We start from the raw sequence: 26,387 nt of genomic DNA on the forward strand, positions 1-26,387 counted from the left end.
TGTCAAATTGTGAAAGTCATTATTGTTACTGATTTGTTTTTTGTTTGGAAAGTCATAGTGTTATTGTTGGTTGTTCTTCTGTTTATTGCTTTCTTATGTTTGTGCTGGAGAGATTTTGTTTGTTTTTATAATTCACTGTCCACTGTGTTGGGTGCACAGTCTATGCAAGTTTACAATCCCATTATATTTCTTGAGCAGTTTAGTTGATTCTTTTTTTGTTTTGTTGAGATAATATGGGAATGATGGTATCTTAATGGCAAGTGACTCCTTTCTGTCTGCTGGCTTCTTGAGCTATTATTTACCCTGGCAAATGCCTGTACTCACTTGTATGGGCAGCATGCACATGATGTTCCATATTTCATTCCTCCTGTACTCATTGTTCCCTCCTTGACTCCGCCTTTACAGTGCTATAATTCCCATGATCCTTTTTGCTGTTGCCCATGCATTATTGTTTTTTTATGCCATTAGTTTGATCATGACTATAGCTTCCCCCCAAAATGATATTTATACATTTGATGTTTTTTGGCTACTTGAACATACAGCAATTCATTTGTGCATGATGTCAAAACAGATTCCATTCTTGAGTTTCTCTGTGCAGATCCTATGTACTTTTCCTTCTGGATTGCTGTCTTATTCTTTTGCAGATGCAATATCGTACCTTATGAGGTTTATCCGAAGCATGATCATTGCTGGTTGAAAACTTTACCCAATACCCCGCTTGGATGACTTGAAAAATAGTCAGCCATGGCGATTTTTGCTAGTCTCTTTGGAGACTTGTCGAATTGTGAAAGTCATTATTGTTACTGATTTGTTTTTTGTTTGGAAAGTGATAGTGTTATTGTTGGTTGTTCTTCTATTTAATGCTTTCTTCTGTTTGTGCTGGAGAGATTTTGTTTGTTTTTATAATTCACTGTCCACTGAGTTGGCTGCACAGTCTATGCAAGTTTACAATCCCATTATATTTCTTGAGCAGTTTAGTTGATTCTTTTTTTGTTTTGTTGAGGTAATTTGGGAATGATGGTATCTTAATGGCAAGTGACTCCTGTCTGTCTGCTGGTTTCTTGAGCTATTATTTACCCTGGCAAATGCCTGTACACACTTGTATGGGCAGCATGCACATGATGTTCCATATTTCATTCCTCCTGTACTCATTGTTCCCTCCTTGACTCCGCCTTTACAGTGCTATAATTCCCATGATCCTTTTTGCTGTTGCCCATGCATTATTGTTTTTTTATGCCATTAGTTTGATCATGACTATAGCTTCCCCCCAAAATGATATTTATACATTTGATGTTTTTTGGCTACTTGAACATACAGCAATTCATTTGTGCATGATGTCAAAAAAGATTCCATTCATGAGTTTCTCTGTGCAGATCCTATGTACTTTTCCTTCTGAATTGATGTCTTATTTTTTTGCAGAGGCAATATCGTAGCTTATGAGGTTTATCCGAAGCGTGATCATTGCTGGTTGAAAACTTTACCCAATACCCCGCTTGGATGACTTGGAAAATAGTCAGCCATGGCAATTTTTGCTAGTCTCTTTGGAGACTTGTCAAATTGTGAAAGTCATTATTGTTACTGATTTGTTTTTTGTTTGGAAAGTCATAGTGTTATTGTTGGTTGTTCTTCTGTTTATTGCTTTCTTATGCTTGTGCTGGAGAGATTTTGTTTGTTTTTATAATTCACTGTCCACTGTGTTGGGTGCACAGTCTATGCAAGTTTACAATCCCATTATATTTCTTGAGCAGTTTAGTTGATTCTTTTTTTGTTTTGTTGAGATAATATGGGAATGATGGTATCTTAATGGCAAGTGACTCCTGTCTGTCTGCTGGCTTCTTGAGCTATTATTTACCCTGGCAAATGCCTGTACTCACTTGTATGGGCAGCATGCACATGATGTTCCATATTTCATTCCTCCTGTACTCATTGTTCCCTACTTGACTCCGCCTTTACAGTGCTATAATTCCTATGATCCTTTTTGCTGTTGCCCATGCATTATTGTTTTTTTATGCCATTAGTTTGATCATGACTATAGCTTCCCCCCAAAATGATATTTATACATTTGATGTTTTTTGGCTACTTGAACATACAGCAATTCATTTGTGCATGATGTCAAAACAGATTCCATTCATGAGTTTCTCTGTGCAGATCCTATGTACTTTTCCTTCTGGATTGCTGTCTTATTCTTTTGCAGAGGCAATATCGTACCTTATGAGGTTTATCCGAAGCATGATCATTGCTGGTTGAAAACTTTACCCAATACCCTGCTTGGATGACTTGAAAAATAGTCAGCCATGGCAATTTTTGCTAGTCTCTTTGGAGACTTGTCAAATTGTGAAAGTCATTATTGTTACTGATTTGTTTTTTGTTTGGAAAGTGATAGTGTTATTGTTGGTTGTTCTTCTGTTTATTGCTTTCTTCTGTTTGTGCTGGAGAGATTTTGTTTGTTTTTATAATTCACTGTCCACTGAGTTGGCTGCACAGTCTATGCAAGTTTACAATCCCATTATATTTCTTGAGCAGTTTAGTTGATTCTTTTTTTGTTTTGTTGAGGTAATTTGGGAATGATGGTATCTTAATGGCAAGTGACTCCTGTCTGTCTGCTGGCTTCTTGAGCTATTATTTACCCTGGCAAATGCCTGTACTCACTTGTATGGGCAGCATGCACATGATGTTCCATATTTCATTCCTCCTGTACTCATTGTTCCCTACTTGACTCCGCCTTTACAGTGCTATAATTCCCATGATCCTTTTTGCTGTTGCCCATGCATTATTGTTTTTTTATGCCATTAGTTTGATCATGACTATAGCTTCCCCCCAAAATGATATTTATACATTTGATGTTTTTTGGTTACTTGAACATACAGCAATTCATTTGTGCATGATGTCAAAACAGATTCCATTCATGAGTTTCTCTGTGCAGATCCTATGTACTTTTCCTTCTGGATTGTTGTCTTATTCTTTCGCAGAGGCAATATCGTAGCTTATGAGGTTTATCCGAAGCGTGATCATTGCTGGTTGAAAACTTTACCCAATACCCTGCTTGGATGACTTGAAAAATAGTCAGCCATGGCAATTTTTGCTAGTCTCTTTGGAGACTTGTCAAATTGTGAAAGTCATTATTGTTACTGATTTGTTTTTTGTTTGGAAAGTCATAGTGTTTTTGTTGGTTGTTCTTCTGTTTATTGCTTTCTTATGTTTGTGCTGGAGAGATTTTGTTTGTTTTTATAATTCACTGTCCACTGTGTTGAGTGCACAGTCTATGCAAGTTTACAATCCCATTATATTTCTTGAGCAGTTTAGTTGATTCTTTTTTTGTTTTGTTGAGATAATATGGGAATGATGGTATCTTAATGGCAAGTGACTCCTGTCTGTCTGCTGGCTTCTTGAGCTATTATTTACCCTGGCAAATGCCTGTACTCACTTGTATGGGCAGCATGCACATGATGTTCCATATTTCATTCCTCCTGTACTCATTGTTCCCTCCTTGACTCCGCCTTTACAGTGCTATAATTCCCATGATCCTTTTTGCTGTTGCCCATGCATTATTGTTTTTTTATGCCATTAGTTTGATCATGACTATAGCTTCCCCCCAAAATGATATTTATACATTTGATGTTTTTTGGCTACTTGAACATACAGCAATTCATTTGTGCATGATGTCAAAACAGATTCCATTCATGAGTTTCTCTGTGCAGATCCTATGTACTTTTCCTTCTGGATTGCTGTCTTATTCTTTCGCAGAGGCAATATCGTAGCTTATGAGGTTTATCCGAAGCGTGATCATTGCTGGTTGAAAACTTTACCCAATACCCCGCTTGGATGACTTGAAAAATAGTCAGCCATGGCAATTTTTGCTAGTCTCTTTGGAGACCTGTCAAATTGTGAAAGTCATTATTGTTACTGATTTGTTTTTTGTTTGGAAAGTCATAGTGTTATTGTTGGTTGTTCTTCTGTTTATTGCTTTCTTATGTTTGTGCTGGAGAGATTTTGTTTGTTTTTATAATTCACTGTCCACTGTGTTGGGTGCACAGTCTATGCAAGTTTACAATCCCATTATATTTCTTGAGCAGTTTAGTTGATTCTTTTTTTGTTTTGTTGAGATAATATGGGAATGATGGTATCTTAATGGCAAGTGACTCCTTTCTGTCTGCTGGCTTCTTGAGCTATTATTTACCCTGGCAAATGCCTGTACTCACTTGTATGGGCAGCATGCACATGATGTTCCATATTTCATTCCTCCTGTACTCATTTTTCCCTCCTTGACTCCGCCTTTACAGTGCTATAATTTCCATGATCCTTTTTGCTGTTGCCCATGCATTATTGTTTTTTTATGCCATTAGTTTGATCATGACTATAGCTTCCCCCCAAAATGATATTTATACATTTGATGTTTTTTGGCTACTTGAACATACAGCAATTCATTTGTGCATGATGTCAAAACAGATTCCATTCATGAGTTTCTCTGTGCAGATCCTATGTACTGTTCCTTCTGGATTGCTGTTTTATTCTTTCGCAGAGGCAATATCGTAGCTTATGAGGTTTATCCGAAGCGTGATCATTGCTGTTTGAAAACTTTACCCAATACTCTGCTTGGATAACTTGAAAAATAGTCAGCCATGGCAATTTTTGCTAGTCTATCTGGAGACTTGTCAAATTGTGAAAATCATTATTGTTACTGGTTTGTTTTTTGTTTGGAAAGTCATAGTGTTATTGTTGGTTGTTTTTCTGTTTATTGCTTTCTTCTGTTTGTGCTGGTGAGATTTTGTTTGTTTTTATAATTCACTGTCCACTGTGTTTGGTGCACAGTCTATGCAAGTTTACAATCCCATTATATTTCTTGAGCAGTTTAGTTGATTCTTTTTTTGTTTTGTTGAGGTAATATGGGAATGATGGTATCTTAATGGCAAGTGACTCCTTTCTGTCTGCTGGATTCTTGAGCTATTATTTACCCTGGCAAATGCCTGTACTCACTTGTATGAGCAGCATCCACATGATGTTCCATATTTCATTCCTCCTGTACTCATTGTTCCCTACTTGACTCCGCCTTTACAGTGCTATAATTCCCATGATCCTTTTTGCTGTTGCCCATGCATTATTGTTTTTTTATGCCATTAGTTTGATCATGACTATAGCTTCCCCCCAAAATGATATTTATACATTTGATGTTTTTTGGCTACTTGAACATACAGCAATTCATTTGTGCATGATGTCAAAACAAATTCAATTCTTGAGTTTCTCTGTGCAGATCCTATGTACTTTTCCTTCTGGATTGCTGCCTTATTCTTTCGCAGAGGCAATATCGTAGCTTATGAGGTTTATCCGAAGCGTGATCATTGCTGGTTGAAAACTTTACCCAATACCCCGCTTGGATGACTTGGAAAATAGTCAGCCATGGCAATTTTTGCTAGTCTCTTTGGAGACTTGTCAAATTGTGAAAGTCATTATTGTTACTGATTTGTTTTTTGTTTGGAAAGTCATAGTGTTATTGTTGGTTGTTCTTCTGTTTATTGCTTTCTTATGTTTGTGCTGGAGAGATTTTGTTTGTTTTTATAATTCACTGTCCACTGTGTTGGGTGCACAGTCTATGCAAGTTTACAATCCCATTATATTTCTTGAGCAGTTTAGTTGATTCTTTTTTTGTTTTGTTGAGATAATATGGGAATGATGGTATCTTAATGGCAAGTGACTCCTGTCTGTCTGCTGGCTTCTTGAGCTATTATTTACCCTGGCAAATGCCTGTACTCACTTGTATGGGCAGCATACACATGATGTTCCATATTTCATTCCTCCTGTACTCATTGTTCCCTACTTGACTCCGCCTTTACAGTGCTATAATTCCTATGATCCTTTTTGCTGTTGCCCATGCATTATTGTTTTTTTATGCCATTAGTTTGATCATGACTATAGCTTCCCCCCAAAATGATATTTATACATTTGATGTTTTTTGGCTACTTGAACATACAGCAATTCATTTGTGCATGATGTCAAAACAGATTCCATTCATGAGTTTCTCTGTGCAGATCCTATGTACTTTTCCTTCTGGATTGCTGTCTTATTCTTTTGCAGAGGCAATATCGTACCTTATGAGGTTTATCCGAAGCATGATCATTGCTGGTTGAAAACTTTACCCAATACCCTGCTTGGATGACTTGAAAAATAGTCAGCCATGGCAATTTTTGCTAGTCTCTTTGGAGACTTGTCAAATTGTGAAAGTCATTATTGTTACTGATTTGTTTTTTGTTTGGAAAGTCATAGTGTTATTGTTGGTTGTTCTTCTGTTTATTGCTTTCTTATGTTTGTGCTGGAGAGATTTTGTTTGTTTTTATAATTCACTGTCCACTGTGTTGGGTGCACAGTCTATGCAAGTTTACAATCCCATTATATTTCTTGAGCAGTTTAGTTGATTCTTTTTTTGTTTTGTTGAGATAATATGGGAATGATGGTATCTTAATGGCAAGTGACTCCTTTCTGTCTGCTGGCTTCTTGAGCTATTATTTACCCTGGCAAATGCCTGTACTCACTTGTATGGGCAGCATGCACATGATGTTCCATATTTCATTCCTCCTGTACTCATTGTTCCCTCCTTGACTCCGCCTTTACAGTGCTATAATTCCCATGATCCTTTTTGCTGTTGCCCATGCATTATTGTTTTTTTATGCCATTAGTTTGATCATGACTATAGCTTCCCCCCAAAATGATATTTATACATTTGATGTTTTTTGGCTACTTGAACATACAGCAATTCATTTGTGCATGATGTCAAAACAGATTCCATTCTTGAGTTTCTCTGTGCAGATCCTATGTACTTTTCCTTCTGGATTGCTGTCTTATTTTTTTGCAGAGGCAATATCGTACCTTATGAGGTTTATCCGAAGCATGATCATTGCTGGTTGAAAACTTTACCCAATACCCTGCTTGGATGACTTGAAAAATAGTCAGCCATGGCGATTTTTGCTAGTCTCTTTGGAGACTTGTCGAATTGTGAAAGTCATTATTGTTACTGATTTGTTTTTTGTTTGGAAAGTGATAGTGTTATTGTTGGTTGTTCTTCTGTTTAATGCTTTCTTCTGTTTGTGCTGGAGAGATTTTGTTTGTTTTTATAATTCACTGTCCACTGAGTTGGCTGCACAGTCTATGCAAGTTTACAATCCCATTATATTTCTTGAGCAGTTTAGTTGATTCTTTTTTTGTTTTGTTGAGGTAATTTGGGAATGATGGTATCTTAATGGCAAGTGACTCCTGTCTGTCTGCTGGTTTCTTGAGCTATTATTTACCCTGGCAAATGCCTGTACACACTTGTATGGGCAGCATGCACATGATGTTCCATATTTCATTCCTCCTGTACTCATTGTTCCCTCCTTGACTCCGCCTTTACAGTGCTATAATTCCCATGATCCTTTTTGCTGTTGCCCATGCATTATTGTTTTTTTATGCCATTAGTTTGATCATGACTATAGCTTCCCCCCAAAATGATATTTATACATTTGATGTTTTTTGGCTACTTGAACATACAGCAATTCATTTGTGCATGATGTCAAAAAAGATTCCATTCATGAGTTTCTCTGTGCAGATCCTATGTACTTTTCCTTCTGAATTGCTGTCTTATTTTTTCGCAGAGGCAATATCGTAGCTTATGAGGTTTATCCGAAGCGTGATCATTGCTGGTTGAAAACTTTACCCAATACCCCGCTTGGATGACTTGGAAAATAGTCAGCCATGGCAATTTTTGCTAGTCTCTTTGGAGACTTGTCAAATTGTGAAAGTCATTATTGTTACTGATTTGTTTTTTGTTTGGAAAGTCATAGTGTTATTGTTGGTTGTTCTTCTGTTTATTGCTTTCTTGTGTTTGTGCTGGTGAGATTTTGTTTGTTTTTATAATTCACTGTCCACTGTGTTGGGTGCACAGTCTATGCAAGTTTACAATCCCATTATATTTCTTGAGCAGTTTAGTTGATTCTTTTTTTGTTTTGTTGAGGTAATTTGGGAATGATGGTATCTTAATGGCAAGTGTCTCCTTTCTGTCTGCTGGCTTCTTGAGCTATTATTTACCCTGGCAAATGCCTGTACTCACTTGTATGGGCAGCATGCACATGATGTTCCATATTTCATTCCTCCTGTACTCATTGTTCCCTCCTTGACTCCGCCTTTACAGTGCTATAATTTCCATGATCCTTTTTGCTGTTGCCCATGCATTATTGTTTTTTTATGCCATTAGTTTGATCATGACTATAGCTTCCCCCCAAAATGATATTTATACATTTGATGTTTTTTGGCTACTTGAACATACAGCAATTCATTTGTGCATGATGTCAAAACAGATTCCATTCATGAGTTTCTCTGTGCGGATCCTATGTACTTTTCCTTCTGGATTGCTGTCTTATTCTTTCGCAGAGGCAATATCGTAGCTTATGAGGTTTATCCGAAGCGTGATCATTGCTGTTTGAAAACTTTACCCAATACCCTGCTTGGATGACTTGAAAAATAGTCAGCCATGGCAATTTTTGCTAGTCTCCTTGGAGACTTGTCAAATTGTGAAAGTCATTATTGTTACTGATTTGTTTTTTGTTTGGAAAGTCATAGTGTTATTGTTGGTTGTTTTTCTGTTTATTGCTTTCTTCTGTTTGTGCTGGTGAGATTTTGTTTGTTTTTATAATTCACTGTCCACTGTGTTGGGTGCACAGTCTATGCAAGTTTACAATCCCATTATATTTCTTGAGCAGTTTAGTTGATTCTTTTTTTGTTTTGTTGAGATAATATGGGAATGATGGTATCTTAATGGCAAGTGACTCCTTTCTGTCTGCTGGCTTCTTGAGCTATTATTTACCCTGGCAAATGCCTGTACTCACTTGTATGAGCAGCATCCACATGATGTTCCATATTTCATTCCTCCTGTACTCATTGTTCCCTCCTTGACTCCGCCTTTATAATGCTATAATTCCCATGATCCTTTTTGCTGTTGCCCATGCATTATTGTTTTTTTATGCCATTAGTTTGATCATGACTATAGCTTCCCCCCAAAATGATATTTATACATTTGATGTTTTTTGGCTACTTGAACATACAGCAATTCATTTGTGCATGATGTCAAAACAAATTCAATTCTTGAGTTTCTCTGTGCAGATCCTATGTACTTTTCCTTCTGGATTGCTGCCTTATTCTTTCGCAGAGGCAATATCGTAGCTTATGAGGTTTATCCGAAGCGTGATCATTGCTGGTTGAAAACTTTACCCAATACCCCGCTTGGATGACTTGGAAAATAGTCAGCCATGGCAATTTTTGCTAGTCTCTTTGGAGACTTGTCAAATTGTGAAAGTCATTATTGTTACTGATTTGTTTTTTGTTTGGAAAGTCATAGTGTTATTGTTGGTTGTTCTTCTGTTTATTGCTTTCTTATGTTTGTGCTGGAGAGATTTTGTTTGTTTTTATAATTCACTGTCCACTGTGTTGGGTGCACAGTCTATGCAAGTTTACAATCCCATTATATTTCTTGAGCAGTTTAGTTGATTCTTTTTTTGTTTTGTTGAGATAATATGGGAATGATGGTATCTTAATGGCAAGTGACTCCTGTCTGTCTGCTGGCTTCTTGAGCTATTATTTACCCTGGCAAATGCCTGTACTCACTTGTATGGGCAGCATGCACATGATGTTCCATATTTCATTCCTCCTGTACTCATTGTTCCCTACTTGACTCCGCCTTTACAGTGCTATAATTCCTATGATCCTTTTTGCTGTTGCCCATGCATTATTGTTTTTTTATGCCATTAGTTTGATCATGACTATAGCTTCCCCCCAAAATGATATTTATACATTTGATGTTTTTTGGCTACTTGAACATACAGCAATTCATTTGTGCATGATGTCAAAACAGATTCCATTCATGAGTTTCTCTGTGCAGATCCTATGTACTTTTCCTTCTGGATTGCTGTCTTATTCTTTTGCAGAGGCAATATCGTACCTTATGAGGTTTATCCGAAGCATGATCATTGCTGGTTGAAAACTTTACCCAATACCCTGCTTGGATGACTTGAAAAATAGTCAGCCATGGCAATTTTTGCTAGTCTCTTTGGAGACTTGTCAAATTGTGAAAGTCATTATTGTTACTGATTTGTTTTTTGTTTGGAAAGTCATAGTGTTATTGTTGGTTGTTCTTCTGTTTATTGCTTTCTTATGTTTGTGCTGGAGAGATTTTGTTTGTTTTTATAATTCACTGTCCACTGTGTTGGGTGCACAGTCTATGCAAGTTTACAATCCCATTATATTTCTTGAGCAGTTTAGTTGATTCTTTTTTTGTTTTGTTGAGATAATATGGGAATGATGGTATCTTAATGGCAAGTGACTCCTTTCTGTCTGCTGGCTTCTTGAGCTATTATTTACCCTGGCAAATGCCTGTACTCACTTGTATGGGCAGCATGCACATGATGTTCCATATTTCATTCCTCCTGTACTCATTGTTCCCTCCTTGACTCCGCCTTTACAGTGCTATAATTCCCATGATCCTTTTTGCTGTTGCCCATGCATTATTGTTTTTTTATGCCATTAGTTTGATCATGACTATAGCTTCCCCCCAAAATGATATTTATACATTTGATGTTTTTTGGCTACTTGAACATACAGCAATTCATTTGTGCATGATGTCAAAACAGATTCCATTCTTGAGTTTCTCTGTGCAGATCCTATGTACTTTTCCTTCTGGATTGCTGTCTTATTCTTTTGCAGAGGCAATATCGTACCTTATGAGGTTTATTCGAAGCATGATCATTGCTGGTTGAAAACTTTACCCAATACCCCGCTTGGATGACTTGAAAAATAGTCAGCCATGGCGATTTTTGCTAGTCTCTTTGGAGACTTGTCGAATTGTGAAAGTCATTATTGTTACTGATTTGTTTTTTGTTTGGAAAGTGATATTGTTATTGTTGGTTGTTCTTCTGTTTATTGCTTTCTTCTGTTTGTGCTGGAGAGATTTTGTTTGTTTTTATAATTCACTGTCCACTGTGTTGAGTGCACAGTCTATGCAAGTTTACAATCCCATTATATTTCTTGAGCAGTTTAGTTGATTCTTTTTTTGTTTTGTTGAGATAATATGGGAATGATGGTATCTTAATGGCAAGTGACTCCTGTCTGTCTGCTGGCTTCTTGAGCTATTATTTACCCTGGCAAATGCCTGTACTCACTTGTATGGGCAGCATGCACATGATGTTCCATATTTCATTCCTCCTGTACTCATTGTTCCCTCCTTGACTCCGCCTTTACAGTGCTATAATTTCCATGATCCTTTTTGCTGTTGCCCATGCATTATTGTTTTTTTATGCCATTAGTTTGATCATGACTATAGCTTCCCCCCAAAATGATATTTATACATTTGATGTTTTTTGGCTACTTGAACATACAGCAATTCATTTGTGCATGATGTCAAAACAGATTCCATTCATGTGTTTCTCTGTGCAGATCCTATGTACTTTTCCTTCTGGATTGCTGCCTTATTCTTTCGCAGAGGCAATATCGTAGCTTATGAGGTTTATCCGAAGCGTGATCATTGCTGGTTGAAAACTTTACCCAATACCCCGCTTGGATGACTTGGAAAATAGTCAGCCATGGCAATTTTTGCTAGTCTCTTTGGAGACTTGTCAAATTGTGAAAGTCATTATTGTTACTGATTTGTTTTTTGTTTGGAAAGTCATAGTGTTATTGTTGGTTGTTCTTCTGTTTATTGCTTTCTTATGTTTGTGCTGGAGAGATTTTGTTTGTTTTTATAATTCACTGTCCACTGTGTTGGGTGCACAGTCTATGCAAGTTTACAATCCCATTATATTTCTTGAGCAGTTTAGTTGATTCTTTTTTTGTTTTGTTGAGATAATATGGGAATGATGGTATCTTAATGGCAAGTGACTCCTGTCTGTCTGCTGGCTTCTTGAGCTATTATTTACCCTGGCAAATGCCTGTACTCACTTGTATGGGCAGCATGCACATGATGTTCCATATTTCATTCCTCCTGTACTCATTGTTCCCTACTTGACTCCGCCTTTACAGTGCTATAATTCCTATGATCCTTTTTGCTGTTGCCCATGCATTATTGTTTTTTTATGCCATTAGTTTGATCATGACTATAGCTTCCCCCCAAAATGATATTTATACATTTGATGTTTTTTGGCTACTTGAACATACAGCAATTCATTTGTGCATGATGTCAAAACAGATTCCATTCATGAGTTTCTCTGTGCAGATCCTATGTACTTTTCCTTCTGGATTGCTGTCTTATTCTTTTGCAGAGGCAATATCGTACCTTATGAGGTTTATCCGAAGCATGATCATTGCTGGTTGAAAACTTTACCCAATACCCTGCTTGGATGACTTGAAAAATAGTCAGCCATGGCAATTTTTGCTAGTCTCTTTGGAGACTTGTCAAATTGTGAAAGTCATTATTGTTACTGATTTGTTTTTTGTTTGGAAAGTCATAGTGTTATTGTTGGTTGTTCTTCTGTTTATTGCTTTCTTATGTTTGTGCTGGAGAGATTTTGTTTGTTTTTATAATTCACTGTCCACTGTGTTGGGTGCACAGTCTATGCAAGTTTACAATCCCATTATATTTCTTGAGCAGTTTAGTTGATTCTTTTTTTGTTTTGTTGAGATAATATGGGAATGATGGTATCTTAATGGCAAGTGACTCCTTTCTGTCTGCTGGCTTCTTGAGCTATTATTTACCCTGGCAAATGCCTGTACTCACTTGTATGGGCAGCATGCACATGATGTTCCATATTTCATTCCTCCTGTACTCATTGTTCCCTCCTTGACTCCGCCTTTACAGTGCTATAATTCCCATGATCCTTTTTGCTGTTGCCCATGCATTATTGTTTTTTTATGCCATTAGTTTGATCATGACTATAGCTTCCCCCCAAAATGATATTTATACATTTGATGTTTTTTGGCTACTTGAACATACAGCAATTCATTTGTGCATGATGTCAAAACAGATTCCATTCTTGAGTTTCTCTGTGCAGATCCTATGTACTTTTCCTTCTGGATTGCTGTCTTATTCTTTTGCAGAGGCAATATCGTACCTTATGAGGTTTATCCGAAGCATGATCATTGCTGGTTGAAAACTTTACCCAATACCCCGCTTGGATGACTTGAAAAATAGTCAGCCATGGCGATTTTTGCTAGTCTCTTTGGAGACTTGTCGAATTGTGAAAGTCATTATTGTTACTGATTTGTTTTTTGTTTGGAAAGTGATATTGTTATTGTTGGTTGTTCTTCTGTTTATTGCTTTCTTCTGTTTGTGCTGGAGAGATTTTGTTTGTTTTTATAATTCACTGTCCACTGTGTTGAGTGCACAGTCTATGCAAGTTTACAATCCCATTATATTTCTTGAGCAGTTTAGTTGATTCTTTTTTTGTTTTGTTGAGATAATATGGGAATGATGGTATCTTAATGGCAAGTGACTCCTGTCTGTCTGCTGGCTTCTTGAGCTATTATTTACCCTGGCAAATGCCTGTACTCACTTGTATGGGCAGCATGCACATGATGTTCCATATTTCATTCCTCCTGTACTCATTGTTCCCTCCTTGACTCCGCCTTTACAGTGCTATAATTTCCATGATCCTTTTTGCTGTTGCCCATGCATTATTGTTTTTTTATGCCATTAGTTTGATCATGACTATAGCTTCCCCCCAAAATGATATTTATACATTTGATGTTTTTTGGCTACTTGAACATACAGCAATTCATTTGTGCATGATGTCAAAACAGATTCCATTCATGTGTTTCTCTGTGCAGATCCTATGTACTTTTCCTTCTGGATTGCTGTCTTATTCTTTCGCAGAGGCAATATCGTAGCTTATGAGGTTTATCCGAAGCGTGATCATTGCTGTTTGAAAACTTTACCCAATACCCTGCTTGGATGACTTGAAAAATAGTCAGCCATGGCAATTTTTGCTAGTCTCCTTGGAGACTTGTCAAATTGTGAAAGTCATTATTGTTACTGATTTGTTTTTTGTTTGGAAAGTCATAGTGTTATTGTTGGTTGTTCTTCTGTTTATTGCTTTCTTATGTTTGTGCTGGAGAGATTTTGTTTGTTTTTATAATTCACTGTCCACTGTGTTGGGTGCACAGTCTATGCAAGTTTACAATCCCATTATATTTCTTGAGCAGTTTAGTTGATTCTTTTTTTGTTTTGTTGAGATAATATGGGAATGATGGTATCTTAAGGGCAAGTGACTCCTTTCTGTCTGCTGGCTTCTTGAGCTATTATTTACCCTGGCAAATGCCTGTACTCACTTGTATGGGCAGCATGCACATGATGTTCCATATTTCATTCCTCCTGTACTCATTGTTCCCTACTTGACTCCGCCTTTACAGTGCTATAATTCCTATGATCCTTTTTGCTGTTGCCCATGCATTATTGTTTTTTTATGCCATTAGTTTGATCATGACTATAGCTTCCCCCCAAAATGATATTTATACATTTGATGTTTTTTGGCTACTTGAACATACAGCAATTCATTTGTGCATGATGTCAAAACAGATTCCATTCATGAGTTTCTCTGTGCAGATCCTATGTACTTTTCCTTCTGGATTGCTGTCTTATTCTTTTGCAGAGGCAATATCGTACCTTATGAGGTTTATCCGAAGCATGATCATTGCTGGTTGAAAACTTTACCCAATACCCTGCTTGGATGACTTGAAAAATAGTCAGCCATGGCGATTTTTGCTAGTCTCTTTGGAGACTTGTCAAATTGTGAAAGTCATTATTGTTACTGATTTGTTTTTTGTTTGGAAAGTGATAGTGTTATTGTTGGTTGTTCTTCTGTTTATTGCTTTCTTCTGTTTGTGCTGGAGAGATTTTGTTTGTTTTTATAATTCACTGTCCACTGAGTTGGCTGCACAGTCTATGCAAGTTTACAATCCCATTATATTTCTTGAGCAGTTTAGTTGATTCTTTTTTTGTTTTGTTGAGGTAATTTGGGAATGATGGTATCTTAATGGCAAGTGACTCCTGTCTGTCTGCTGGCTTCTTGAGCTATTATTTACCCTGGCAAATGCCTGTACTCACTTGTATGGGCAGCATGCACATGATGTTCCATATTTCATTCCTCCTGTACTCATTGTTCCCTCCTTGACTCCGCCTTTACAGTGCTATAATTCCCATGATCCTTTTTGCTGTTGCCCATGCATTATTGTTTTTTTATGCCATTAGTTTGATCATGACTATAGCTTCCCCCCAAAATGATATTTATACATTTGATGTTTTTTGGCTACTTGAACATACAGCAATTCATTTGTGCATGATGTCAAAACAGATTCCATTCATGTGTTTCTCTGTGCAGATCCTATGTACTTTTCCTTCTGGATTGCTGTCTTATTCTTTCGTAGAGGCAATATCGTAGCTTATGAGGTTTATCCGAAGCGTGATCATTGCTGGTTGAAAACTTTACCCAATACCCTGCTTGGATGACTTGAAAAATAGTCAGTCGTGGCAATTTTTGCTAGTCTCTTTGGAGACTTGTCAAATTGTGAAAGTTGTTATTGTTACTGATTTGTTTTTTGTTTGGAAAGTCATAGTGTTATTGTTGGTTGTTCTTCTGTTTATTGCTTTCTTGTGTTTGTGCTGGTGAGATTTTGTTTGTTTTTATAATTCACTGTCCACTGTGTTGGGTGCACAGTCTATGCAAGTTTACAATCCCATTATATTTCTTGAGCAGTTTAGTTGATTCTTTTTTTGTTTTGTTGAGGTAATTTGGGAATGATGGTATCTTAATGGCAAGTGTCTCCTTTCTGTCTGCTGGCTTCTTGAGCTATTATTTACCCTGGCAAATGCCTGTACTCACTTGTATGGGCAGCATGCACATGATGTTCCATATTTCATTCCTCCTGTACTCATTGTTCCCTCCTTGACTCCGCCTTTACAGTGCTATAATTTCCATGATCCTTTTTGCTGTTGCCCATGCATTATTGTTTTTTTATGCCATTAGTTTGATCATGACTATAGCTTCCCCCCAAAATGATATTTATACATTTGATGTTTTTTGGCTACTTGAACATACAGCAATTCATTTGTGCATGATGTCAAAACAGATTCCATTCATGAGTTTCTCTGTGCGGATCCTATGTACTTTTCCTTCTGGATTGCTGTCTTATTCTTTCGCAGAGGCAATATCGTAGCTTATGAGGTTTATCCGAAGCGTGATCATTGCTGTTTGAAAACTTTACCCAATACCCTGCTTGGATGACTTGAAAAATAGTCAGCCATGGCAATTTTTGCTAGTCTCCTTGGAGACTTGTCAAATTGTGAAAGTCATTATTGTTACTGATTTGTTTTTTGTTTGGAAAGTCATAGTGTTATTGTCGGTTGTTCTTCTGTTTATTGCTTTCTTCTGTTTGTGCTGGTGAGATTTTGTTTGTTTTTATAATTCACTGTCCACTGTGTTTGGTGCACTGTCTATGCAAGTTTAAAATCCCATTATATTTCTTGAGCAGTTTAGTTGATTCTTTTTTTGTTTTGTTGAGGTAATTTGGGAATGATGGTATCTTAATGGCAAGTGTCTCCTTTCTGTCTGCTGGCTTCTTGAGCTATTATTTACCCTGGCAAATGCCTGTACTCACTTGTATGAGCAGCATCCACATGATTTTCCATATTTCATTCCTCCTGCACTCATTGTTCCCTACTTTGACTCCGCCTTTACAGTGCTATAATTCCCATGATCCTTTTTGCTGTTGCCCATGCATTATTGTTTTTTTATGCCATTAGTTTGATCATGACTATAGCTTCCCCCCAAAATGATATTTATACATTTGATGTTTTTTGGCTACTTGAACATACAGCAATTCATTTGTGCATGATGTCAAAACAGATTCCATTCATGAGTTTCTCTGTGCAGATCCTATCTACTTTTCCTTCTGGATTGCTGTCTTATTCTTTCGTAGAGGCAATATCGTAGCTTATGAGGTTTATCCGAAGCGTGATCATTGCTGGTTGAAAACTTTACCCAATACCCCGCTTGGATGACTTGAAACATAGTCAGCCATGGCAATTTTTGCTAGTCTCTTTGGAGACTTGTCAAATTGTGAAAGTCGTTATTGTTACTGATTTGTTTTTTGTTTGGAAAGTCATAGTGTTATTGTTGGTTGTTCTTCTGTTTATTGCTTTCTTGTGTTTGTGCTGGTGAGATTTTGTTTGTTTTTATAATTCACTGTCCACTGTGTTGGGTGCACAGTCTATGCAAGTTTACAATCCCATTATATTTCTTGAGCAGTTTAGTTGATTCTTTTTTTGTTTTGTTGAGGTAATTTGGGAATGATGGTATCTTAATGGCAAGTGTCTCCTTTCTGTCTGCTGGCTTCTTGAGCTATTATTTACCCTGGCAAATGCCTGTACTCACTTGTATGGGCAGCATGCACATGATGTTCCATATTTCATTCCTCCTGTACTCATTGTTCCCTCCTTGACTCCGCCTTTACAGTGCTATAATTTCCATGATCCTTTTTGCTGTTGCCCATGCATTATTGTTTTTTTATGCCATTAGTTTGATCATGACTATAGCTTCCCCCCAAAATGATATTTATACATTTGATGTTTTTTGGCTACTTGAACATACAGCAATTCATTTGTGCATGATGTCAAAACAGATTCCATTCATGAGTTTCTCTGTGCGGATCCTATGTACTTTTCCTTCTGGATTGCTGTCTTATTCTTTCGCAGAGGCAATATCGTAGCTTATGAGGTTTATCCGAAGCGTGATCATTGCTGTTTGAAAACTTTACCCAATACCCTGCTTGGATGACTTGAAAAATAGTCAGCCATGGCAATTTTTGCTAGTCTCCTTGGAGACTTGTCAAATTGTGAAAGTCATTATTGTTACTGATTTGTTTTTTGTTTGGAAAGTCATAGTGTTATTGTTGGTTGTTTTTCTGTTTATTGCTTTCTTCTGTTTGTGCTGGTGAGATTTTGTTTGTTTTTATAATTCACTGTCCACTGTGTTGGGTGCACAGTCTATGCAAGTTTACAATCCCATTATATTTCTTGAGCAGTTTAGTTGATTCTTTTTTTGTTTTGTTGAGATAATATGGGAATGATGGTATCTTAATGGCAAGTGACTCCTTTCTGTCTGCTGGCTTCTTGAGCTATTATTTACCCTGGCAAATGCCTGTACTCACTTGTATGAGCAGCATCCACATGATGTTCCATATTTCATTCCTCCTGTACTCATTGTTCCCTCCTTGACTCCGCCTTTATAATGCTATAATTCCCATGATCCTTTTTGCTGTTGCCCATGCATTATTGTTTTTTTATGCCATTAGTTTGATCATGACTATAGCTTCCCCCCAAAATGATATTTATACATTTGATGTTTTTTGGCTACTTGAACATACAGCAATTCATTTGTGCATGATGTCAAAACAAATTCAATTCTTGAGTTTCTCTGTGCAGATCCTATGTACTTTTCCTTCTGGATTGCTGCCTTATTCTTTCGCAGAGGCAATATCGTAGCTTATGAGGTTTATCCGAAGCGTGATCATTGCTGGTTGAAAACTTTACCCAATACCCCGCTTGGATGACTTGGAAAATAGTCAGCCATGGCAATTTTTGCTAGTCTCTTTGGAGACTTGTCAAATTGTGAAAGTCATTATTGTTACTGATTTGTTTTTTGTTTGGAAAGTCATAGTGTTATTGTTGGTTGTTCTTCTGTTTATTGCTTTCTTATGTTTGTGCTGGAGAGATTTTGTTTGTTTTTATAATTCACTGTCCACTGTGTTGGGTGCACAGTCTATGCAAGTTTACAATCCCATTATATTTCTTGAGCAGTTTAGTTGATTCTTTTTTTGTTTTGTTGAGATAATATGGGAATGATGGTATCTTAATGGCAAGTGACTCCTTTCTGTCTGCTGGCTTCTTGAGCTATTATTTACCCTGGCAAATGCCTGTACTCACTTGTATGGGCAGCATCCACATGATGTTCCATATTTCATTCCTCCTGCACTCATTGTTCCCTACTTTGACTCCGCCTTTACAGTGCTATAATTCCCATGATCCTTTTTGCTGTTGCCCATGCATTATTGTTTTTTTATGCCATTAGTTTGATCATGACTATAGCTTCCCCCCAAAATGATATTTATACATTTGATGTTTTTTGGCTACTTGAACATACAGCAATTCATTTGTGCATGATGTCAAAACAGATTCCATTCATGAGTTTCTCTGTGCGGATCCTATGTACTTTTCCTTCTGGATTGCTGTCTTATTCTTTCGTAGAGGCAATATCGTAGCTTAGGAGGTTTATCCGAAGCGTGATCATTGCTGGTTGAAAACTTTACCCAATACCCCGCTTGGATGACTTGAAACATAGTCAGCCATGGCAATTTTTGCTAGTCTCTTTGGAGACTTGTCAAATTGTGAAAGTCGTTATTGTTACTGATTTGTTTTTTGTTTGGAAAGTCATAGTGTTATTGTTGGTTGTTCTTCTGTTTATTGCTTTCTTGTGTTTGTGCTGGTGAGATTTTGTTTGTTTTTATAATTCACTGTCCACTGTGTTGGGTGCACAGTCTATGCAAGTTTACAATCCCATTATATTTCTTGAGCAGTTTAGTTGATTCTTTTTTTGTTTTGTTGAGGTAATTTGGGAATGATGGTATCTTAATGGCAAGTGTCTCCTTTCTGTCTGCTGGCTTCTTGAGCTATTATTTACCCTGGCAAATGCCTGTACTCACTTGTATGGGCAGCATGCACATGATGTTCCATATTTCATTCCTCCTGTACTCATTGTTCCCTCCTTGACTCCGCCTTTACAGTGCTATAATTTCCATGATCCTTTTTGCTGTTGCCCATGCATTATTGTTTTTTTATGCCATTAGTTTGATCATGACTATAGCTTCCCCCCAAAATGATATTTATACATTTGATGTTTTTTGGCTACTTGAACATACAGCAATTCATTTGTGCATGATGTCAAAACAAATTCAATTCTTGAGTTTCTCTGTGCAGATCCTATGTACTTTTCCTTCTGGATTGCTGCCTTATTCTTTCGCAGAGGCAATATCGTAGCTTATGAGGTTTATCCGAAGCGTGATCATTGCTGGTTGAAAACTTTACCCAATACCCCGCTTGGATGACTTGGAAAATAGTCAGCCATGGCAATTTTTGCTAGTCTCTTTGGAGAATTGTCAAATTGTGAAAGTCATTATTGTTACTGATTTGTTTTTTGTTTGGAAAGTCATAGTGTTATTGTTGGTTGTTCTTCTGTTTATTGCTTTCTTATGTTTGTGCTGGAGAGATTTTGTTTGTTTTTATAATTCACTGTCCACTGAGTTGGCTGCACAGTCTATGCAAGTTTACAATCCCATTATATTTCTTGAGCAGTTTAGTTGATTCTTTTTTTGTTTTGTTGAGGTAATTTGGGAATGATGGTATCTTAATGGCAAGTGACTCCTGTCTGTCTGCTGGTTTCTTGAGCTATTATTTACCCTGGCAAATGCCTGTACACACTTGTATGGGCAGCATGCACATGATGTTCCATATTTCATTCCTCCTGTACTCATTGTTCCCTCCTTGACTCCGCCTTTACAGTGCTATAATTCCCATGATCCTTTTTGCTGTTGCCCATGCATTATTGTTTTTTTATGCCATTAGTTTGATCATGACTATAGCTTCCCCCCAAAATTATATTTATACATTTGATGTTTTTTGGCTACTTGAACATACAGCAATTCATTTGTGCATGATGTCAAAAAAGATTCCATTCATGAGTTTCTCTGTGCAGATCCTATGTACTTTTCCTTCTGAATTGCTGTCTTATTTTTTCGCAGAGGCAATATCGTAGCTTATGAGGTTTATCCGAAGCGTGATCATTGCTGGTTGAAAACTTTACCCAATACCCCGCTTGGATGACTTGGAAAATAGTCAGCCATGGCAATTTTTGCTAGTCTCTTTGGAGACTTGTCAAATTGTGAAAGTCATTATTGTTACTGATTTGTTTTTTGTTTGGAAAGTCATAGTGTTATTGTTGGTTGTTCTTCTGTTTATTGCTTTCTTGTGTTTGTGCTGGTGAGATTTTGTTTGTTTTTATAATTCACTGTCCACTGTGTTGGGTGCACAGTCTATGCAAGTTTACAATCCCATTATATTTCTTGAGCAGTTTAGTTGATTCTTTTTTTGTTTTGTTGAGGTAATTTGGGAATGATGGTATCTTAATGGCAAGTGTCTCCTTTCTGTCTGCTGGCTTCTTGAGCTATTATTTACCCTGGCAAATGCCTGTACTCACTTGTATGGGCAGCATGCACATGATGTTCCATATTTCATTCCTCCTGTACTCATTGTTCCCTCCTTGACTCCGCCTTTACAGTGCTATAATTTCCATGATCCTTTTTGCTGTTGCCCATGCATTATTGTTTTTTTATGCCATTAGTTTGATCATGACTATAGCTTCCCCCCAAAATGATATTTATACATTTGATGTTTTTTGGCTACTTGAACATACAGCAATTCATTTGTGCATGATGTCAAAACAGATTCCATTCATGAGTTTCTCTGTGCGGATCCTATGTACTTTTCCTTCTGGATTGCTGTCTTATTCTTTCGCAGAGGCAATATCGTAGCTTATGAGGTTTATCCGAAGCGTGATCATTGCTGTTTGAAAACTTTACCCAATACCCTGCTTGGATGACTTGAAAAATAGTCAGCCATGGCAATTTTTGCTAGTCTCCTTGGAGACTTGTCAAATTGTGAAAGTCATTATTGTTACTGATTTGTTTTTTGTTTGGAAAGTCATAGTGTTATTGTTGGTTGTTTTTCTGTTTATTGCTTTCTTCTGTTTGTGCTGGTGAGATTTTGTTTGTTTTTATAATTCACTGTCCACTGTGTTGGGTGCACAGTCTATGCAAGTTTACAATCCCATTATATTTCTTGAGCAGTTTAGTTGATTCTTTTTTTGTTTTGTTGAGATAATATGGGAATGATGGTATCTTAATGGCAAGTGACTCCTTTCTGTCTGCTGGCTTCTTGAGCTATTATTTACCCTGGCAAATGCCTGTACTCACTTGTATGAGCAGCATCCACATGATGTTCCATATTTCATTCCTCCTGTACTCATTGTTCCCTCCTTGACTCCGCCTTTATAATGCTATAATTCCCATGATCCTTTTTGCTGTTGCCCATGCATTATTGTTTTTTTATGCCATTAGTTTGATCATGACTATAGCTTCCCCCCAAAATGATATTTATACATTTGATGTTTTTTGGCTACTTGAACATACAGCAATTCATTTGTGCATGATGTCAAAACAAATTCAATTCTTGAGTTTCTCTGTGCAGATCCTATGTACTTTTCCTTCTGGATTGCTGCCTTATTCTTTCGCAGAGGCAATATCGTAGCTTATGAGGTTTATCCGAAGCGTGATCATTGCTGGTTGAAAACTTTACCCAATACCCCGCTTGGATGACTTGGAAAATAGTCAGCCATGGCAATTTTTGCTAGTCTCTTTGGAGACTTGTCAAATTGTGAAAGTCATTATTGTTACTGATTTGTTTTTTGTTTGGAAAGTCATAGTGTTATTGTTGGTTGTTCTTCTGTTTATTGCTTTCTTATGTTTGTGCTGGAGAGATTTTGTTTGTTTTTATAATTCACTGTCCACTGTGTTGGGTGCACAGTCTATGCAAGTTTACAATCCCATTATATTTCTTGAGCAGTTTAGTTGATTCTTTTTTTGTTTTGTTGAGATAATATGGGAATGATGGTATCTTAATGGCAAGTGACTCCTGTCTGTCTGCTGGCTTCTTGAGCTATTATTTACCCTGGCAAATGCCTGTACTCACTTGTATGGGCAGCATGCACATGATGTTCCATATTTCATTCCTCCTGTACTCATTGTTCCCTACTTGACTCCGCCTTTACAGTGCTATAATTCCTATGATCCTTTTTGCTGTTGCCCATGCATTATTGTTTTTTTATGCCATTAGTTTGATCATGACTATAGCTTCCCCCCAAAATGATATTTATACATTTGATGTTTTTTGGCTACTTGAACATACAGCAATTCATTTGTGCATGATGTCAAAACAGATTCCATTCATGAGTTTCTCTGTGCAGATCCTATGTACTTTTCCTTCTGGATTGCTGTCTTATTCTTTTGCAGAGGCAATATCGTACCTTATGAGGTTTATCCGAAGCATGATCATTGCTGGTTGAAAACTTTACCCAATACCCTGCTTGGATGACTTGAAAAATAGTCAGCCATGGCAATTTTTGCTAGTCTCTTTGGAGACTTGTCAAATTGTGAAAGTCATTATTGTTACTGATTTGTTTTTTGTTTGGAAAGTCATAGTGTTATTGTTGGTTGTTCTTCTGTTTATTGCTTTCTTATGTTTGTGCTGGAGAGATTTTGTTTGTTTTTATAATTCACTGTCCACTGTGTTGGGTGCACAGTCTATGCAAGTTTACAATCCCATTATATTTCTTGAGCAGTTTAGTTGATTCTTTTTTTGTTTTGTTGAGATAATATGGGAATGATGGTATCTTAATGGCAAGTGACTCCTTTCTGTCTGCTGGCTTCTTGAGCTATTATTTACCCTGGCAAATGCCTGTACTCACTTGTATGGGCAGCATGCACATGATGTTCCATATTTCATTCCTCCTGTACTCATTGTTCCCTCCTTGACTCCGCCTTTACAGTGCTATAATTCCCATGATCCTTTTTGCTGTTGCCCATGCATTATTGTTTTTTTATGCCATTAGTTTGATCATGACTATAGCTTCCCCCCAAAATGATATTTATACATTTGATGTTTTTTGGCTACTTGAACATACAGCAATTCATTTGTGCATGATGTCAAAACAGATTCCATTCTTGAGTTTCTCTGTGCAGATCCTATGTACTTTTCCTTCTGGATTGCTGTCTTATTCTTTTGCAGAGGCAATATCGTACCTTATGAGGTTTATTCGAAGCATGATCATTGCTGGTTGAAAACTTTACCCAATACCCCGCTTGGATGACTTGAAAAATAGTCAGCCATGGCGATTTTTGCTAGTCTCTTTGGAGACTTGTCGAATTGTGAAAGTCATTATTGTTACTGATTTGTTTTTTGTTTGGAAAGTGATATTGTTATTGTTGGTTGTTCTTCTGTTTATTGCTTTCTTCTGTTTGTGCTGGAGAGATTTTGTTTGTTTTTATAATTCACTGTCCACTGTGTTGAGTGCACAGTCTATGCAAGTTTACAATCCCATTATATTTCTTGAGCAGTTTAGTTGATTCTTTTTTTGTTTTGTTGAGATAATATGGGAATGATGGTATCTTAATGGCAAGTGACTCCTGTCTGTCTGCTGGCTTCTTGAGCTATTATTTACCCTGGCAAATGCCTGTACTCACTTGTATGGGCAGCATGCACATGATGTTCCATATTTCATTCCTCCTGTACTCATTGTTCCCTCCTTGACTCCGCCTTTACAGTGCTATAATTTCCATGATCCTTTTTGCTGTTGCCCATGCATTATTGTTTTTTTATGCCATTAGTTTGATCATGACTATAGCTTCCCCCCAAAATGATATTTATACATTTGATGTTTTTTGGCTACTTGAACATACAGCAATTCATTTGTGCATGATGTCAAAACAGATTCCATTCATGTGTTTCTCTGTGCAGATCCTATGTACTTTTCCTTCTGGATTGCTGCCTTATTCTTTCGCAGAGGCAATATCGTAGCTTATGAGGTTTATCCGAAGCGTGATCATTGCTGGTTGAAAACTTTACCCAATACCCCGCTTGGATGACTTGGAAAATAGTCAGCCATGGCAATTTTTGCTAGTCTCTTTGGAGACTTGTCAAATTGTGAAAGTCATTATTGTTACTGATTTGTTTTTTGTTTGGAAAGTCATAGTGTTATTGTTGGTTGTTCTTCTGTTTATTGCTTTCTTATGTTTGTGCTGGAGAGATTTTGTTTGTTTTTATAATTCACTGTCCACTGTGTTGGGTGCACAGTCTATGCAAGTTTACAATCCCATTATATTTCTTGAGCAGTTTAGTTGATTCTTTTTTTGTTTTGTTGAGATAATATGGGAATGATGGTATCTTAATGGCAAGTGACTCCTGTCTGTCTGCTGGCTTCTTGAGCTATTATTTACCCTGGCAAATGCCTGTACTCACTTGTATGGGCAGCATGCACATGATGTTCCATATTTCATTCCTCCTGTACTCATTGTTCCCTACTTGACTCCGCCTTTACAGTGCTATAATTCCTATGATCCTTTTTGCTGTTGCCCATGCATTATTGTTTTTTTATGCCATTAGTTTGATCATGACTATAGCTTCCCCCCAAAATGATATTTATACATTTGATGTTTTTTGGCTACTTGAACATACAGCAATTCATTTGTGCATGATGTCAAAACAGATTCCATTCATGAGTTTCTCTGTGCAGATCCTATGTACTTTTCCTTCTGGATTACTGTCTTATTCTTTTGCAGAGGCAATATCGTACCTTATGAGGTTTATCCGAAGCATGATCATTGCTGGTTGAAAACTTTACCCAATACCCTGCTTGGATGACTTGAAAAATAGTCAGCCATGGCAATTTTTGCTAGTCTCTTTGGAGACTTGTCAAATTGTGAAAGTCATTATTGTTACTGATTTGTTTTTTGTTTGGAAAGTCATAGTGTTATTGTTGGTTGTTCTTCTGTTTATTGCTTTCTTATGTTTGTGCTGGAGAGATTTTGTTTGTTTTTATAATTCACTGTCCACTGTGTTGGGTGCACAGTCTATGCAAGTTTACAATCCCATTATATTTCTTGAGCAGTTTAGTTGATTCTTTTTTTGTTTTGTTGAGATAATATGGGAATGATGGTATCTTAATGGCAAGTGACTCCTTTCTGTCTGCTGGCTTCTTGAGCTATTATTTACCCTGGCAAATGCCTGTACTCACTTGTATGGGCAGCATGCACATGATGTTCCATATTTCATTCCTCCTGTACTCATTGTTCCCTCCTTGACTCCGCCTTTACAGTGCTATAATTCCCATGATCCTTTTTGCTGTTGCCCATGCATTATTGTTTTTTTATGCCATTAGTTTGATCATGACTATAGCTTCCCCCCAAAATGATATTTATACATTTGATGTTTTTTGGCTACTTGAACATACAGCAATTCATTTGTGCATGATGTCAAAACAGATTCCATTCTTGAGTTTCTCTGTGCAGATCCTATGTACTTTTCCTTCTGGATTGCTGTCTTATTCTTTTGCAGAGGCAATATCGTACCTTATGAGGTTTATCCGAAGCATGATCATTGCTGGTTGAAAACTTTACCCAATACCCCGCTTGGATGACTTGAAAAATAGTCAGCCATGGCGATTTTTGCTAGTCTCTTTGGAGACTTGTCGAATTGTGAAAGTCATTATTGTTACTGATTT

General features: G+C 37.1%; 34 non-coding genes across 34 annotated transcripts; all 34 read left to right on the forward strand.

Moving 5' to 3' along the window:
• The first annotated feature begins 632 nt into the window (after positions 1–632).
• Positions 633–773, forward strand: LOC145657790 (U4 spliceosomal RNA). The gene has a single exon (XR_014123665.1). It is a non-coding gene; the product is annotated as a U4 spliceosomal RNA (small nuclear RNA).
• Positions 774–1,407: 634 nt separating this feature from the next.
• LOC145657811 (U4 spliceosomal RNA) lies at positions 1,408–1,548 on the forward strand. Its single transcript, XR_014123685.1, has one exon. It is a non-coding gene; the product is annotated as a U4 spliceosomal RNA (small nuclear RNA).
• A 634-nt stretch (positions 1,549–2,182) lies between these two features.
• On the forward strand, positions 2,183–2,323 carry LOC145657752 (U4 spliceosomal RNA). Its single transcript, XR_014123627.1, has one exon. It is a non-coding gene; the product is annotated as a U4 spliceosomal RNA (small nuclear RNA).
• Positions 2,324–2,957: 634 nt separating this feature from the next.
• LOC145657669 (U4 spliceosomal RNA) lies at positions 2,958–3,098 on the forward strand. The gene has a single exon (XR_014123545.1). It is a non-coding gene; the product is annotated as a U4 spliceosomal RNA (small nuclear RNA).
• A 634-nt stretch (positions 3,099–3,732) lies between these two features.
• LOC145657796 (U4 spliceosomal RNA) lies at positions 3,733–3,873 on the forward strand. The gene has a single exon (XR_014123670.1). It is a non-coding gene; the product is annotated as a U4 spliceosomal RNA (small nuclear RNA).
• A 634-nt stretch (positions 3,874–4,507) lies between these two features.
• Positions 4,508–4,648, forward strand: LOC145657791 (U4 spliceosomal RNA). The gene has a single exon (XR_014123666.1). It is a non-coding gene; the product is annotated as a U4 spliceosomal RNA (small nuclear RNA).
• Positions 4,649–5,282: 634 nt separating this feature from the next.
• LOC145657815 (U4 spliceosomal RNA) lies at positions 5,283–5,423 on the forward strand. Its single transcript, XR_014123689.1, has one exon. It is a non-coding gene; the product is annotated as a U4 spliceosomal RNA (small nuclear RNA).
• A 634-nt stretch (positions 5,424–6,057) lies between these two features.
• LOC145657753 (U4 spliceosomal RNA) lies at positions 6,058–6,198 on the forward strand. Its single transcript, XR_014123628.1, has one exon. It is a non-coding gene; the product is annotated as a U4 spliceosomal RNA (small nuclear RNA).
• A 634-nt stretch (positions 6,199–6,832) lies between these two features.
• On the forward strand, positions 6,833–6,973 carry LOC145657785 (U4 spliceosomal RNA). Its single transcript, XR_014123660.1, has one exon. It is a non-coding gene; the product is annotated as a U4 spliceosomal RNA (small nuclear RNA).
• Positions 6,974–7,607: 634 nt separating this feature from the next.
• Positions 7,608–7,748, forward strand: LOC145657809 (U4 spliceosomal RNA). Its single transcript, XR_014123683.1, has one exon. It is a non-coding gene; the product is annotated as a U4 spliceosomal RNA (small nuclear RNA).
• A 634-nt stretch (positions 7,749–8,382) lies between these two features.
• LOC145657707 (U4 spliceosomal RNA) lies at positions 8,383–8,523 on the forward strand. Its single transcript, XR_014123582.1, has one exon. It is a non-coding gene; the product is annotated as a U4 spliceosomal RNA (small nuclear RNA).
• Positions 8,524–9,157: 634 nt separating this feature from the next.
• On the forward strand, positions 9,158–9,298 carry LOC145657816 (U4 spliceosomal RNA). The gene has a single exon (XR_014123690.1). It is a non-coding gene; the product is annotated as a U4 spliceosomal RNA (small nuclear RNA).
• A 634-nt stretch (positions 9,299–9,932) lies between these two features.
• LOC145657754 (U4 spliceosomal RNA) lies at positions 9,933–10,073 on the forward strand. The gene has a single exon (XR_014123629.1). It is a non-coding gene; the product is annotated as a U4 spliceosomal RNA (small nuclear RNA).
• A 634-nt stretch (positions 10,074–10,707) lies between these two features.
• LOC145657787 (U4 spliceosomal RNA) lies at positions 10,708–10,848 on the forward strand. Its single transcript, XR_014123662.1, has one exon. It is a non-coding gene; the product is annotated as a U4 spliceosomal RNA (small nuclear RNA).
• A 634-nt stretch (positions 10,849–11,482) lies between these two features.
• LOC145657817 (U4 spliceosomal RNA) lies at positions 11,483–11,623 on the forward strand. The gene has a single exon (XR_014123691.1). It is a non-coding gene; the product is annotated as a U4 spliceosomal RNA (small nuclear RNA).
• A 634-nt stretch (positions 11,624–12,257) lies between these two features.
• Positions 12,258–12,398, forward strand: LOC145657755 (U4 spliceosomal RNA). The gene has a single exon (XR_014123630.1). It is a non-coding gene; the product is annotated as a U4 spliceosomal RNA (small nuclear RNA).
• Positions 12,399–13,032: 634 nt separating this feature from the next.
• LOC145657771 (U4 spliceosomal RNA) lies at positions 13,033–13,173 on the forward strand. Its single transcript, XR_014123646.1, has one exon. It is a non-coding gene; the product is annotated as a U4 spliceosomal RNA (small nuclear RNA).
• Positions 13,174–13,807: 634 nt separating this feature from the next.
• Positions 13,808–13,948, forward strand: LOC145657709 (U4 spliceosomal RNA). Its single transcript, XR_014123584.1, has one exon. It is a non-coding gene; the product is annotated as a U4 spliceosomal RNA (small nuclear RNA).
• Positions 13,949–14,582: 634 nt separating this feature from the next.
• LOC145657786 (U4 spliceosomal RNA) lies at positions 14,583–14,723 on the forward strand. Its single transcript, XR_014123661.1, has one exon. It is a non-coding gene; the product is annotated as a U4 spliceosomal RNA (small nuclear RNA).
• Positions 14,724–15,357: 634 nt separating this feature from the next.
• LOC145657768 (U4 spliceosomal RNA) lies at positions 15,358–15,498 on the forward strand. The gene has a single exon (XR_014123643.1). It is a non-coding gene; the product is annotated as a U4 spliceosomal RNA (small nuclear RNA).
• Positions 15,499–16,132: 634 nt separating this feature from the next.
• Positions 16,133–16,273, forward strand: LOC145657710 (U4 spliceosomal RNA). Its single transcript, XR_014123585.1, has one exon. It is a non-coding gene; the product is annotated as a U4 spliceosomal RNA (small nuclear RNA).
• A 635-nt stretch (positions 16,274–16,908) lies between these two features.
• LOC145657675 (U4 spliceosomal RNA) lies at positions 16,909–17,049 on the forward strand. Its single transcript, XR_014123551.1, has one exon. It is a non-coding gene; the product is annotated as a U4 spliceosomal RNA (small nuclear RNA).
• Positions 17,050–17,683: 634 nt separating this feature from the next.
• Positions 17,684–17,824, forward strand: LOC145657711 (U4 spliceosomal RNA). The gene has a single exon (XR_014123586.1). It is a non-coding gene; the product is annotated as a U4 spliceosomal RNA (small nuclear RNA).
• Positions 17,825–18,458: 634 nt separating this feature from the next.
• On the forward strand, positions 18,459–18,599 carry LOC145657818 (U4 spliceosomal RNA). The gene has a single exon (XR_014123692.1). It is a non-coding gene; the product is annotated as a U4 spliceosomal RNA (small nuclear RNA).
• A 635-nt stretch (positions 18,600–19,234) lies between these two features.
• Positions 19,235–19,375, forward strand: LOC145657746 (U4 spliceosomal RNA). The gene has a single exon (XR_014123621.1). It is a non-coding gene; the product is annotated as a U4 spliceosomal RNA (small nuclear RNA).
• Positions 19,376–20,009: 634 nt separating this feature from the next.
• Positions 20,010–20,150, forward strand: LOC145657819 (U4 spliceosomal RNA). The gene has a single exon (XR_014123693.1). It is a non-coding gene; the product is annotated as a U4 spliceosomal RNA (small nuclear RNA).
• A 634-nt stretch (positions 20,151–20,784) lies between these two features.
• LOC145657810 (U4 spliceosomal RNA) lies at positions 20,785–20,925 on the forward strand. The gene has a single exon (XR_014123684.1). It is a non-coding gene; the product is annotated as a U4 spliceosomal RNA (small nuclear RNA).
• A 634-nt stretch (positions 20,926–21,559) lies between these two features.
• Positions 21,560–21,700, forward strand: LOC145657712 (U4 spliceosomal RNA). Its single transcript, XR_014123587.1, has one exon. It is a non-coding gene; the product is annotated as a U4 spliceosomal RNA (small nuclear RNA).
• A 634-nt stretch (positions 21,701–22,334) lies between these two features.
• Positions 22,335–22,475, forward strand: LOC145657820 (U4 spliceosomal RNA). The gene has a single exon (XR_014123694.1). It is a non-coding gene; the product is annotated as a U4 spliceosomal RNA (small nuclear RNA).
• Positions 22,476–23,109: 634 nt separating this feature from the next.
• Positions 23,110–23,250, forward strand: LOC145657756 (U4 spliceosomal RNA). The gene has a single exon (XR_014123631.1). It is a non-coding gene; the product is annotated as a U4 spliceosomal RNA (small nuclear RNA).
• Positions 23,251–23,884: 634 nt separating this feature from the next.
• LOC145657788 (U4 spliceosomal RNA) lies at positions 23,885–24,025 on the forward strand. Its single transcript, XR_014123663.1, has one exon. It is a non-coding gene; the product is annotated as a U4 spliceosomal RNA (small nuclear RNA).
• Positions 24,026–24,659: 634 nt separating this feature from the next.
• LOC145657821 (U4 spliceosomal RNA) lies at positions 24,660–24,800 on the forward strand. The gene has a single exon (XR_014123695.1). It is a non-coding gene; the product is annotated as a U4 spliceosomal RNA (small nuclear RNA).
• A 634-nt stretch (positions 24,801–25,434) lies between these two features.
• LOC145657757 (U4 spliceosomal RNA) lies at positions 25,435–25,575 on the forward strand. The gene has a single exon (XR_014123632.1). It is a non-coding gene; the product is annotated as a U4 spliceosomal RNA (small nuclear RNA).
• Positions 25,576–26,209: 634 nt separating this feature from the next.
• On the forward strand, positions 26,210–26,350 carry LOC145657773 (U4 spliceosomal RNA). The gene has a single exon (XR_014123648.1). It is a non-coding gene; the product is annotated as a U4 spliceosomal RNA (small nuclear RNA).
• Positions 26,351–26,387: the final 37 nt, after the last annotated feature.

Source organism: Electrophorus electricus, chromosome 4 (genome assembly GCF_041902795.1).
Source record: "Electrophorus electricus isolate QZ-2024a chromosome 4, ASM4190279v1, whole genome shotgun sequence".
In the NCBI taxonomy this organism is placed as follows: domain Eukaryota; kingdom Metazoa; phylum Chordata; class Actinopteri; order Gymnotiformes; family Gymnotidae; genus Electrophorus; species Electrophorus electricus.